The sequence below is a fragment of the Pelodiscus sinensis genome, chromosome 2 (genome assembly GCF_049634645.1).
Source record: "Pelodiscus sinensis isolate JC-2024 chromosome 2, ASM4963464v1, whole genome shotgun sequence".
NCBI classification, from domain to species: domain Eukaryota; kingdom Metazoa; phylum Chordata; order Testudines; family Trionychidae; genus Pelodiscus; species Pelodiscus sinensis.
In genome coordinates this window covers 87,102,372-87,114,335 of record NC_134712.1, presented here as the reverse complement: position 1 = coordinate 87,114,335, position 11,964 = coordinate 87,102,372, and the positions used below count along the sequence as shown (strand labels likewise).

The following is an 11,964-nucleotide window of genomic DNA, read 5'->3' as shown; positions in this document are numbered from 1 at the left end:
CTACACTGCCATAAACGCTCTTGCACAAAAGCACATCTCTTGTGCAAAAAGCACATGGCAGTGTGGACGTGCTCTTAAGCAAAAGGTCTTGCGCAAGAACTCTTGCGCAAAACAGTTCTTGTGCAAGTAGCCTGCAGTGCAGACACAGCCAAAGATTATTATTACTATCATGTGTAGGGGTGAATACAGGGGTGCTTTCGATCAAATCAGTGTTTAGTCTTCTTGCTCTGTCTTTTTCAAATTGCTCTGCCATGCCAGCTATGGAGATACAGGATTGAACACGGATATGTACAGGAAGTCCCCAACGTATGAATGGGTTGTGCTCCAAAAGTTCATTTTTAAGTCAGTTGTTTAGAACTTGGAACACATTTTCCCATAGAAACAATGTTATAAGTGGTAGTTAACTTCCCAGCTAGACCATAAAGAGCCTATTTAATCCATAATGTAGCTGAAATACTGTTTATTTGCAATGAAAAATAGTGGAAATAGCTTTTTATTCAACTTTAAATGCTGGTGTTTGAGGAAAGGCATGTTTAATTTAGAGGAGGATGAAGAGGTAGGTGGAGATTCTGAAGACGACTTCTGGGCATCAGCTCCCATGGGTTCTGCACTGGCTCTAGCAGCCAGCCCCATCACTGGTTGCTCCTGGCTGAACCCAGCCCCTGCTCATCAGGAGGCAGCAAGTGGTGCGAGTGCAGGCCAGAGGACGCTGGCGGAATGGGGCAGCCGTGCAACCAATGGTTGGAGAGAAGCGGCAGCTTCCTCTTCAAAGTAGAGTTTCTTTCCAGCCACCGGCTACGCAACTGTGCAGCGTGGCATGCTCCCGGTGGCACTGAGTGCTGTCTGTTGCCGTCTCTTCCAGGAACACAGAGCCAACCAGCCCCTCCCACCTTGTCCAAGGATCTGGTGTAGCTATTGGCACCCTTGTGCGCACATGCACGTGTGTGCGGTATTGGCATTGCCAACCCCACACATTCAGTGTGTGCATGTGCGCTTGTGTGCACGTCAACTCCATTCAGTATGAGCATGTGTGTCAACCCCAAGAATTCATGTGTGGGTATGCACACCTGCTTGTGTGCAGCATCCTTCAGTGGTGACTAGTGGAAGCCCTCGGGAGGTGCACTGTGCACCTGCCAAAATTGTAATTGCTAAAAGGGGGGGCCCCCCAAGCCTGCACTGCTCTGGGTGGCCCTCCCTGCACCCCTCCTCCGCAAGCCCCACTCGCCCCAGGGCAGTGTTGTACTGCTAACCCCAACCACCCAGGCGATCAGCGGGGCACAGCAAGTCCCGCTAGCAAACCCACGCTGCTGCGGTCTGAGCGCGCGCGCAGCGCTAAGACACGCGGCCCAGGCCCTGGAACAGAACGACTTAGGGTCGCCCGCGCCCAGCTGAGATCCCTGCCGGGCCCGCGAGAGGAACTAGCCCCCCCCCTTTGCTTCCGTCTCCATGGCACCCAGGAGGGGCCCTGAAGCAGCAGAGTCGCAGGTTAATGACATCACCCACACGCCGCCAGCCAGGGTACTTAGGTGCCCGAAGCCTGCCTGCCTGGAGCTGGGACACGCGGCCGTGATAATGGACTAATCCCCCGCCCCTGTGTCCTCATTCACTATTGGCATTGCGGCGCCCTCGTCCTTGCACCTGCACGCCCGGGAGAGGCACACAGGGAGGGAAAGCGAACGGGCGGGCAGGCAGGAGCCGTTGGAAGGGGGGAGGGCTCCCATAATCCCGGGCGTCGGTTGAACCGTTAGGGCCCAGCTACCGGGGTCTCGCGCCCGGCCCTGCTGCCCCCGGGCCTCTCTGGGCCCATGGAGCTGCCCGCAGTCCACAGGTGTCTCCAAGTGAGTGAGGCGCTGGGGCAGCTCCGAGGCGGGAGGCCCCGTTTGCCCCCATGCGGCGCCTCAGCAGCCGGCGGGCCGGGGCTGCCTCCTGTGAACGGTGGAGCTGCCCCCGGCTCCGGAAGAGGCTCCGCCGCGGCTGCCCCCTTGTGTCCGCAGCAGGCGGCTCGCGGCCCCGGTCCAGGGTGCGGGGTCCGGTGCTTGGTACAGAACTGCTGCCCCGTAGCGCTGCTCTGCGCATGCTCGGCAGCTCTGCTGAGGCCACTACCACCTATACATTGCTGCTGACTAATCCCCCAGGGGGTTAGCAACGGAGAAAGGAGGCTGAACAGAGCGGGGGTCGGCGGGGAACTGTCGGACTGTGCTACTTGCGGGAGCAGGATCTCACAGGAGCAGTTCCTTACGATTGTACCGGCCAGTGCAGTTCTGTAGAAACCTTACTAGTTTTAGCTGCCCCCCTTCCCTAGTTAACCACGTTGATATTGTTCTTTACAGCTGATGTACAGTAGGCACCCTGTTAGCTGCATTTCCAACAGCAGGATAAACCTAGGGATCTGTTTAAGGGCCAAGTCCATCATGCATGTATACAAGTCATTTTACTTGCCTAAATCCTGAGTGATCAAAGTAGTGAAATACATGCCTAACTTGGTCTCAGACTTAAGTGAAATTATTTCCATGCTAAAATTAGATGAGTAAATTTTTGAGAAATCCGTCTCTTAATTCGTCATTCAATTGGCTCCATAAGGGCTCGCTTCCATGGATATGACTAGGACCAGGCCCTTAGTTTGTAAGTATGTTTAGGATAAAAGGAGATGAACACATTAATTGCTCACTGTGACCACTTGGCATTTAAATTGTTAAATTATTTCTGTTGTTTTCATTATGTGTGTTTAGCTCTTGCATGTTTACAACATCTTAAACTACTCTCTTGCTGATTAGGAGATGAAGTGAATACTGTATAGTATCTAAATATAAACTTCTTAAGGTCTAGCTGTTACTATTTGGATTTACAATAGCCTAATTCATACCTCCCAATTTGAAGTGTACTTTTTTATTTTTAAAACTTATTTTATAATAACCTTATTATCCTGATCCTGCAAACATTTACTGCATCCTTAATTTTAGTTGCTTGAGTAATCTAGCTGATTTCAATGGGACAACTTATATGTAAAAATAATCAAAAACACAAGTGTCTTCAGAAATAAGCCTGATCAAGTTAGCAGTGTTGGCTGGGCAACAGTGCTGCAAAAAAGAATCTTTGGTTAATAGTGGATCACAAACTGAAAATGAGTCAACAGTGTGAAGTTGTTACCAAAAAGGCAAGTGTCTTTCTGGGACATATTAACAGGTGTGCCATCTGTGTGTCATGGCAGATAATTATTCTCTGTAACAGGCGTGCCATGTGAAAAATGGCAGGTAATAGTTCCCTGCTTGACACTGAAAAGGCCCTAGCTAGAGCACTACAGGTTGTACCTTCCTAAATGGGGATTCTCTTGTCCACCATGGATGTTCCTGGACCAGAGAGCCCAGGGGCAGGGAGGTCAGTGGTGGTCCAGGAGCCTTGGGACAGAGGGCTTAGGCAACCTGGGGAGTCCTGCGGTGCAGTGAGGAGCCCTACAGCAGCTGGTTCTGGCAGCATAAGGAGCCCCATAGCATAGGGCTCTGAAGGTGTGGGGAGATCTAGTGTCCCAACAGCAGGGGCTCAGGTGGTGTAGGGAGCCTTGTGGAGTGCCTAGGAGCCCTGAAGCAGGGAGCTCAAGTGGCTTGAAGGGCTCTAGCAGTGCAGCCAGGGGCATGGCAGGGGCCCAGGCAGTGGAAGAGCCCTGCAGCAAGGGGCTCAGGTGGCATGGGGAGCACTGCAGCAAGGGGGTCCAGCAGTGCATCTGGAAGTCCCAGGGCTGAGGGGTCTGGCAGCAAAGCTGGCTCAAGGCGGAGGGCTGGGAAGTCAGCAGGGGCCAGAAGTGGAAGCCTGCGGGTACCTGGGAGGCCAGTGACAGAGGACCTCTTGATTTGGCAAATTCCCTTGTTCGGGATGGTCAGGTCCCATGGATGCTGGACCAGGGAGGTCCAACCTGTATGTCCATTCTAGGATGCTACATTTTAAAAAGTTGTGAACAAATCAAGAGTCCAGAGGGGAGCAAAAAAAGTAAGGGACCTGGAAATATGACTAATAAGGAGCGATTGAAAGATTGAGCATGCTTGATCTAGAGAGAAGACTGAGGGCATGGGCACAAGAGCTTTCAAATATATAAAATATTACAATAAAGAGGATGGTCTCACTGATCAATTGGTCTCCATGTCCAATGACAATGTAGGATAAGAAACAGTCATGTTAGTGTTAGCAAGGGAGATTTGGGTTAGCTATTAGAAAGCTTTTCCTAATTTTAAAGATAGTTGAATAGTGGAATAAACTACTTAAAAAGATGAAAACTATGTAAACATTTGAATTGCTTCTCATCCTAAAGCTATTTATATATTAAGAGCTTCAATAGAACTAATTATATATAAAAACAAGTACATGTGTGGTTACAGAGTCGAGACCTATATTTCTCCAAATATAGCCCAAATGCATGAGTACTTTCTCGCTTCTTTTTGTGTATAGAAATGCATTTGAAAATTTCATTTGGTGAATGTTTTTCTCTTACTTTCCAGCTTAGTGATGAAAACGAACAGCTACTTAAGAAATTGAAAAGACTGCGTAGAAAAAATCAAGAGCTAGAAAATGATTTGATTCAGATCCGGGAGAAAATGCATCTGCAGCAATTCATGCATGTCACAAGCAGAGAGTAAGAATTATTTCCGTAGATTCAAGTCTCGATTTGAGAGTTGGACCTGAGTGCAGGGGTGAGAATGCCATGCAGAACATGGATACTTGTCCCCTATGTCATCTTTTAGAGGGGCCATTAAACCAAGTTGTTCTGTTTATCTTTGGTGGTTGTCTGCACAAGGGAAAAAAGATTATACAAATCTTGGTTCACTGCTCAAGAAAGAGTAGAGGGCAATCCTGATGCTTGGGACAAAATTAACCCTGTCAGTGCAATAGCAAATTGCATATGAAAGATAGAAAGTACGGCAAGAGATCACTTTGGCTTAACCAGGATATCTTACATGATCTAAAAATCAAAAGGAGTCCTATAAAAAGTGGAAACTAGGTCAAATTACGAAGGATGAATATAGGCAAATAACGCAAGTATGCAGAGGCAAGATTAGAAATGCAAAGGCACAAAATGAGCTCAGTCATAAAGAGTAACAAGAAGACATTCTACAAATATATTAGAAGCAAGAGGAAGACCAATGGCAGGGTAGGCCTCTGCTCAGTGAAGAGGGGGAAAACAATAAAAGGAAACGTGGAAATGGCAGAGGTCTTAATGACTTCTTTCACTTTTTGTCAAGAAGATTGATGGTGACAGGATGCCTAACATAGTGGCTACGTCTACACTGGCCCCTTTTCCGGAAGGGGCATGTAAATTTCATGAGTCGTCGTAGGGAAATCCGCGGGGGATTTAAATATCCCCCGCGGCATTTAAATAAAAATGTCCGCCGCTTTTTTCCGGCTTTTAAAAAAGCCGGAAAAGAGCGTCTAGACTGGCCCCGATCCTCCGGAAAAAGCGCCCTTTTCCGGAGGCTCTTATTCCTACTTCAAAGTAGGAATAAGAGCCTCCGGAAAAGGGCGCTTTTTCCGGAGGATCGGGGCCAGTCTAGACGCTCTTTTCCGGCTTTTTTAAAAGCCGGAAAAAAGCGGCGGACATTTTTATTTAAATGCCGCGGGGGATATTTAAATCCCCCGCGGATTTCCCTACGACGACTGGTGAAATTTACATGCCCCTTCCGGAAAAGGGGCCAGTGTAGACGTAGCCAGTGAGTGATAGTGGAAATGGGGTTGGTTTAGAAGTTTAAAAAAAGAACAAGTAAAAAATTATTTAGAAAAGTTAGATGTCTGCATGTCACCACAGCCTGATGAAATGCATCCTAGAATACTCAAGGCGCTGATAGAGGAGGTATCTGAGCCTTAAGCTATCATCTTTGAAAATCATGGAAGTTGGGAGACATATTAGAAGACTGAAAAAGGGAAAATATAGTACCCATCTATAAAAAGGGAAATAAGAACAACCCAGTAAATTACAGACCAGTCAGTTTAACTTCTATGCCAGGGAAGATAATGGAGTAAGTAATTAAGAAATTCATCTGCAAACACCTGGAAGATAAGAAGATGATAGATAACAACCAGCATGGATTTGTAAAGAACAAATCATGTCAAACCAATCATAACTTTCTTTGATAAGATAATAAGTCTTGTGGATAAGGGAGAATTGGTGGATGTGGTATATCTAGACCTCAGTAAAGCATTTGATACAGTCTTGCATAACCTTTTTATTAATAAACTAGGGAAATACAACCAAGATGGGACTACTGTAAGGTGGGTTTATAAATGGTTGGATAACTGTTCTCAGAGAGTAGTTATTAATGGCTCAGAGTCATGCTGGAAAGGTCATAACAAGTAGGGCTCCACAGAGGTCTGTTTTGGGACCAGTTCTGTTCAATATCTTCATCAACGATTTAGATATTGGCATAGAAATTATACTTATTAAGTATGCAAATGGTACCAAGCTGGGAGGGGTTGCAACTCCTTTGGAGGATAGGGTCATAATTCAAAATGCTCTGGACAAACTGGAGAAATGGTCTGAGGCAAACTGGATGAAGTTTAATAAGGACAAATGCAAAGTACTCCTCTTAAGAAGGAACAATCAGTTTCACACATACAGAATGGGAAGCAACTGTCTAGGAAGGAGTACAGCAGAAAGGGATATAGGGGTCATAGTGGACCATAAGCTAAATATGAATCAGCATTGTGACACTGTTGCAAAAAAAGCAAACATGATTCTGGGATGCATTAATAGGAGTGTTGTGAGCAAGACACGAGAAGTAATTCTTTTGCCCTACTCTGCACTAATTAGGCCTCAATTGGAGTAGTATGTCCAGTTCTGGGCACCACATTTTGAGAAAGATGTGGAGAAATTGGAGAAGATCCAGAGAAGAACAACAAAAATGATTAAAAGTTTAGAAAACATGTCTTATGAGGGAAGACTGAAAGAATTGGGCTTGCTTAGTTTAGAAAAGAGAAGACGGGACATGATAGCTGTTTTCAAGTATCTAAAAGGGAGTTACAAGGAGAAGGGAGAAAAATTGTTCTCCTTGGTCTCTGATGATAGGACAAGAAGCAATGGACTTAAATTGCAGCAAGGGAGGTTTAGGCTGAACATAAAAAAAACTTGTCAGGGAAGTTAAATACTGGAATAAATTGCCTAGGGAGGTTGTGGAAGCTCCATCACTGGAGATATTCAAGAGCAAGTTAGATAGGCATCTGTCAGAGATGATCTAGAACAGGGCTACTCAACTTTGGAAGCTTCAGAGCCCACAATGATACAGCACATGCTGAGGACTGCAACTTAAATGTGGTTGCATACACATGCAAATAGGTTATTTCACACTGATGGGCAGAGCTCACTGAGCTGCGGCGAGCCCCGCTCGCCAGCCGCACGGTTCAGCACACTGCGCATGCGCTGATCGTGCTGTGGCGCTGTGCCGGGCTATAATCTACTCGCCCGTGGCGAGTAGATTACCTTAATTGTTGAACCCTGCTGATGGGCATTAAAATTGAGGAAAGACTACACAACACACAGGCCCCATTTAAGTTAAGGATGTTAAGTATCGACTGATTAATCGAATAGTCGATGCATTTTGCATCGGGTATTTGATTAGCCAATAGGGCGCTTGTGCCTTTGCATTTGTCAGCTGGGGAGCCTGATGCTGGGCTCCCTGAAGTCTTTCAAAGTGTCAGCGCCACATGGAGCCCGGGATCAGTGGGGGAATCTCCAACTGATCCCAGGCTCCCCATGGCGCTGCGGATTTGAAATGCTGTGAAGAGCCTGATGCTGGACGGAGTCCAGGGTCAGTGGGGGAGTCTCCATGTGGCTCTGCCCCCTTTGAAATGCCGCGAGGAGCTTGACATCAGGCTTCTTGCGGTGTTTCAAAGCAGCAACGCTGCTTGGAGCCTAGGGTCTGGACAGCAAAGGGGAGGGCGGAGCAACTAGTCGACTAGTCCGTCACATCCTAATTTAAGTCAGTTCTGTTGATATTAATAAAATGCAATTTCTACCCATATGACAGCCCTTTTAATGAGCAATGACAGTTAAGGAATTTAACTACTAAAACGCTTATCAACAGAAGACCATTATATTGACTACTTTTTTGTTTTGGCTCTCACCCACGGGCCAAATGTTGAATAGCCCTGATCTAGAAGCTGTTTAGTCCTGTCGTGAGGGCAGGGGACTGGACTCAATGACCTCTAAAGGTCCTTTCCAGTTCTAGTGTTCTATGATTCTATTAAATTGTGATATCTGTGCTGCATTTGCTTACTCAGTGTGCAACCAGTATCCAACTTAATAGAAAGTGCTGTAGGATTTTTTGATGGCAAGTAAACCATCAGTGGATAAAATGTGCAATACTTTTATTAGTGCTATTTAAAACATTTGGATGTGAAAATTTGACTTTTGAAAAGTTGTGGTGCTTTGAACAGTAGCTAGATAGCAGTCTATGTGTCTTTTCCCATAGGACTTTCCATGAAAAATATGAAAAGCAAAAACTTGTATTTTGAGATCAAAAGAAAAATGTCTTCATTTATTCTTCTTTGAAATGTTCCCATCAGAGAGTTCTGAAATCTGTTTGCATTGTTGAGTGGGAGAAAGATCATCCATAAGCTGTTGCATTTATCTTAAGTGTTCAGGTTCAAACAGAATCGCACTTATGGCATAAAGGAGGTAGCAGTCACAACAAGGACATTAAAGTAGAAAGTGAAAGTGCCAGGTAAGTTCTTCTGGGGTCTTGCTTATTTACAAGGCTAATAAAACATTTATTACCTCAGTGGAATTAGCATACTTTAAGGGATGTATATGGTGATTTACTTCTCTTGGGTAGAATATGGAGAATATTATTAATGAGAAATGTAATTTATGTATATTAGATTTTGCTTGAAAGTAACTTTCAGTATGTTTGAGGGATTCAAATTCATAGAATCATAGAGCTGGAAGAGACCTCAGAAGGTCATCAAGTCCAGCCCCCTGCTCTAGGCAGGACCAATCCCAACTAAATCAACCCGGCCAGGGCTTTGTCAAGCCAAGACTTAAATACCTCTAGGGATGGAGACTCCACTACTTCTCTAGGTAACCCATTCCAGTGCTTCACTACCCTCCTAGTGAAATAGTTTTTCCTAATATCCAACCTGGACCTCTCCCACCACAACTACATTATGCTATAGAAGTTCTTACATTATGCTATAGAAAGGAAAATTCATTCTGTTTAAGTATTGCGAAAGGGAATGCTAGGTCACAGACAATGAAACTAAAGAAAAATGTATAAGGGTTGAGTAGAAATTTTGTATTGGGGAAAAATAGAAGGAAATGGGGAATAGGAATGTCAACATTTAGTCAAATACATGATTAATTGACAAGTCTGGTCTTATCGGTTAATCTTATCGACTACATGCATCATGTATCATATATGTAGCAGAGGCAGTGGGGGGAAATGGGGGGAATCGGTGCCATGGGGAGCAAGCTTTTAAGTTGGCTCCCCGTGACCACCAGATCCACAGAGCTGCCTGCCCCCCTCTGATAGAGAGGCAGAAGCACAGAGAGTGAGGAGGGTAGGCAGGAGCTAGAACATGCAGGAAGCTGGCTCACGTAAGCCGCTTTCCCCCAGCCTCCATGCTGCTGCCTCTCTATCAGAGGCATCAGCGGGGTTGGTGGGGAGGGGACGAGAGGCTGCTTCGGAGCAGCCTCTGTCAGCAGTGGGCCCAGGCCTGCCACGAACAGAGACCGCTCCATGCGATGCATTCATATTTCACTTTATGGGCAGATTGTAAAAAAAATAAATCTTATACACCCTGAAAAGTTTCCGAATTTCTCTTTTCTAACTCTAGCTATGAGATGTTTCACTGAAAAGTTAGTAAAATACATTTAACATACCAATTATTCCATATAAGTATCCTATGTTTCATAAGATTGAGAAATAAATGTATCTGTAAGAAACCTTCAAGAGTTTGGGTATATAGCTTTATAGAAAACTGAGGCTTTATTATAGTTGGTTAAAAAGCCAGGGTTCTTCATATAGCCAGCAGCATCTTGTGCTCAGTAAAAGTCCAGTCCAATGTGCATTGAAGTCAGTAACCTCTGGGTCAGGTTTGAATAGTCCAGTTCTCAGTCCATGAAGTCATTGGGTCTACTCATACGGATAAGGGTTGCAGGTATAATCCATACATTACTGTTTTTGTTGATGTCTAACATTCAGCTTTTTTGGTTAACTGTGTTGCATTTATTTCATAAATATGCCCACTCAAATACAGGTTGAACTTCTCTAGTCTGGCACTCTCTGGTCTGGCAACATCCATGGTTGGGCATGATCTAATTAACTGGATGTCCACTTATCATGGGAGTGGGCAAGTTTCCTGTGGTTCCATAAAGCTTGTTTACAGCAACAGTCTTGACTCTCTGTGTTCTGTTTTATTTAGCTCTAATTTACCCCTAAATATCTTCTAAGAGCCCACTAAACAGTAGAAGCGTTGGTAATGCTGCTAGACAATAATGACCTCCTGTGATCTGGCAAATTCTCTGGTTCAGCACTAGTTAGGTCCTGAGGGTGCCAGATGAGAGAGGTCAACCTGTATCAACATTCTTCTTATATACAATAATATAAATAACTTGGGTTATAAGATTATACTCCATTTCTAGGAGCTAATGAGCACATTAATACTATAATAGGAAAATCCATACGTATTCACTAATTAATCTATGGGCCTGATTTATGTAGACTCAGAGCTATGAAATATAACTACAATCCAAAAGGTTTCTGTATAACTAACATATTACCAAATGTGAGCAAGTTCTTGCTTGCTTGCTTTTATGATGGATTAAAATGGTAGTTTGCATGCTATATTCAGCACTTCACACACATTTCTCTGTTACCAGAATACTTCAGATGTATAATAAACTGCAGAAATGTTATGTCAGAGAAATCAAAACAATCCAGGAACAAAGTGAAATAATTAAAAATCTCACTGTAAGTAGTGACTGTTCAGTGTATTTCAGATAAGTTAATGCAACACTTAAAGACAAGTTTTGAGCTTTCCTAGTGTTCATATACATGGTCACATATTTTTCTCCTCCTCTCTCTCTCTCTCTCTCTCTCTCTCAAATGTCCTCTTCTTTTCCTTGTGGAGTTCACTGGTGAATGGATCTATTTTGACGTTGAGAGTTAATTCTGTCACTGCTCTTTTTGGTCTCAACTTTAATGTTGATTGCATTTAGGTTATTTTTGTAGATATTTGTAAGAATTGACTCAATCCCACAGAGTTAAGTGTTCATTATGGTGGGTTAAACACCATTTTTGTTATTGCCAGAAAAAAGAGTTGTATAATTGTTACAAAGTTTAAAAACTTCATATTAATATTCATAGTGACAGATATGGAAATGTAGCAACTAAATAAGGAAAATTGTATTTTAATATTTTATTTTTTAAAAAGTGTGTCATGCTGTACCTGGCAATATTATGTAATGTTGCAAATTAACATTTCCTTAATACATTTAAGTTTTTTAAGTTCCTCTTCAGATGTATGCACACTGGTTGATCATTTTACAAAGTGGAGTGTCATAGTTGTTGGGTGGCTAATACCAGTAGGGTCATATCAGGACTAGCGTAAAGTGTTTCAGTTTTTTTGTGGTAGGGGTGGTATTTCCTATTTGTGAGTGTGTATTTATAACAGACTTTTTAAAATTGGTGTTTGTGGATTTTGCTGCTTATCCTTAATGCTTTTTCTGGTAAATTCTGTTGTAAATTAGGTATTTAAAACCTGAATTGGTGTTTGAGAGATATTGCTAATCACATAAAGCTGAGATCGATATTTTTGTACACTTCTGCTTTAAGTTTTCTATTTTTTTAAAATTTAGATTAACATTCATGAGCTAAAGCATCAGCTTCAAGGCCAAAAGCAAATAATTGAACAGCTGGAATGTAAAAAGGTCTCCCAGAAGGACAACGCTGTTTCTGGAGTAAGAACTCCAACAGCAGAGACAGAAGT

At 43.8% G+C, this 11,964-nt stretch overlaps 1 protein-coding gene across 2 annotated transcripts in view; it reads left to right on the top strand.

Annotated features, from left to right (window-relative positions):
• Window positions 1-1,594: 1,594 nt before the first annotated feature.
• Window positions 1,595-11,964, top strand: part of MPPE1 (metallophosphoesterase 1) — a 35,169-nt gene continuing 24,799 nt past the window's right edge. The window contains exons 1-3 of one of the 2 annotated variants that reach the window (XM_075920995.1): window positions 1,595-1,838; window positions 2,581-2,622; window positions 4,488-4,621. The gene's annotated coding sequence lies outside the window, so the exon portion shown is untranslated. Of the gene's footprint in view, window positions 1,839-1,866; window positions 2,623-4,487; window positions 4,622-11,964 lie in introns of those variants that run through there. The other variant, XM_025181874.2, reaches the window with a different exon arrangement.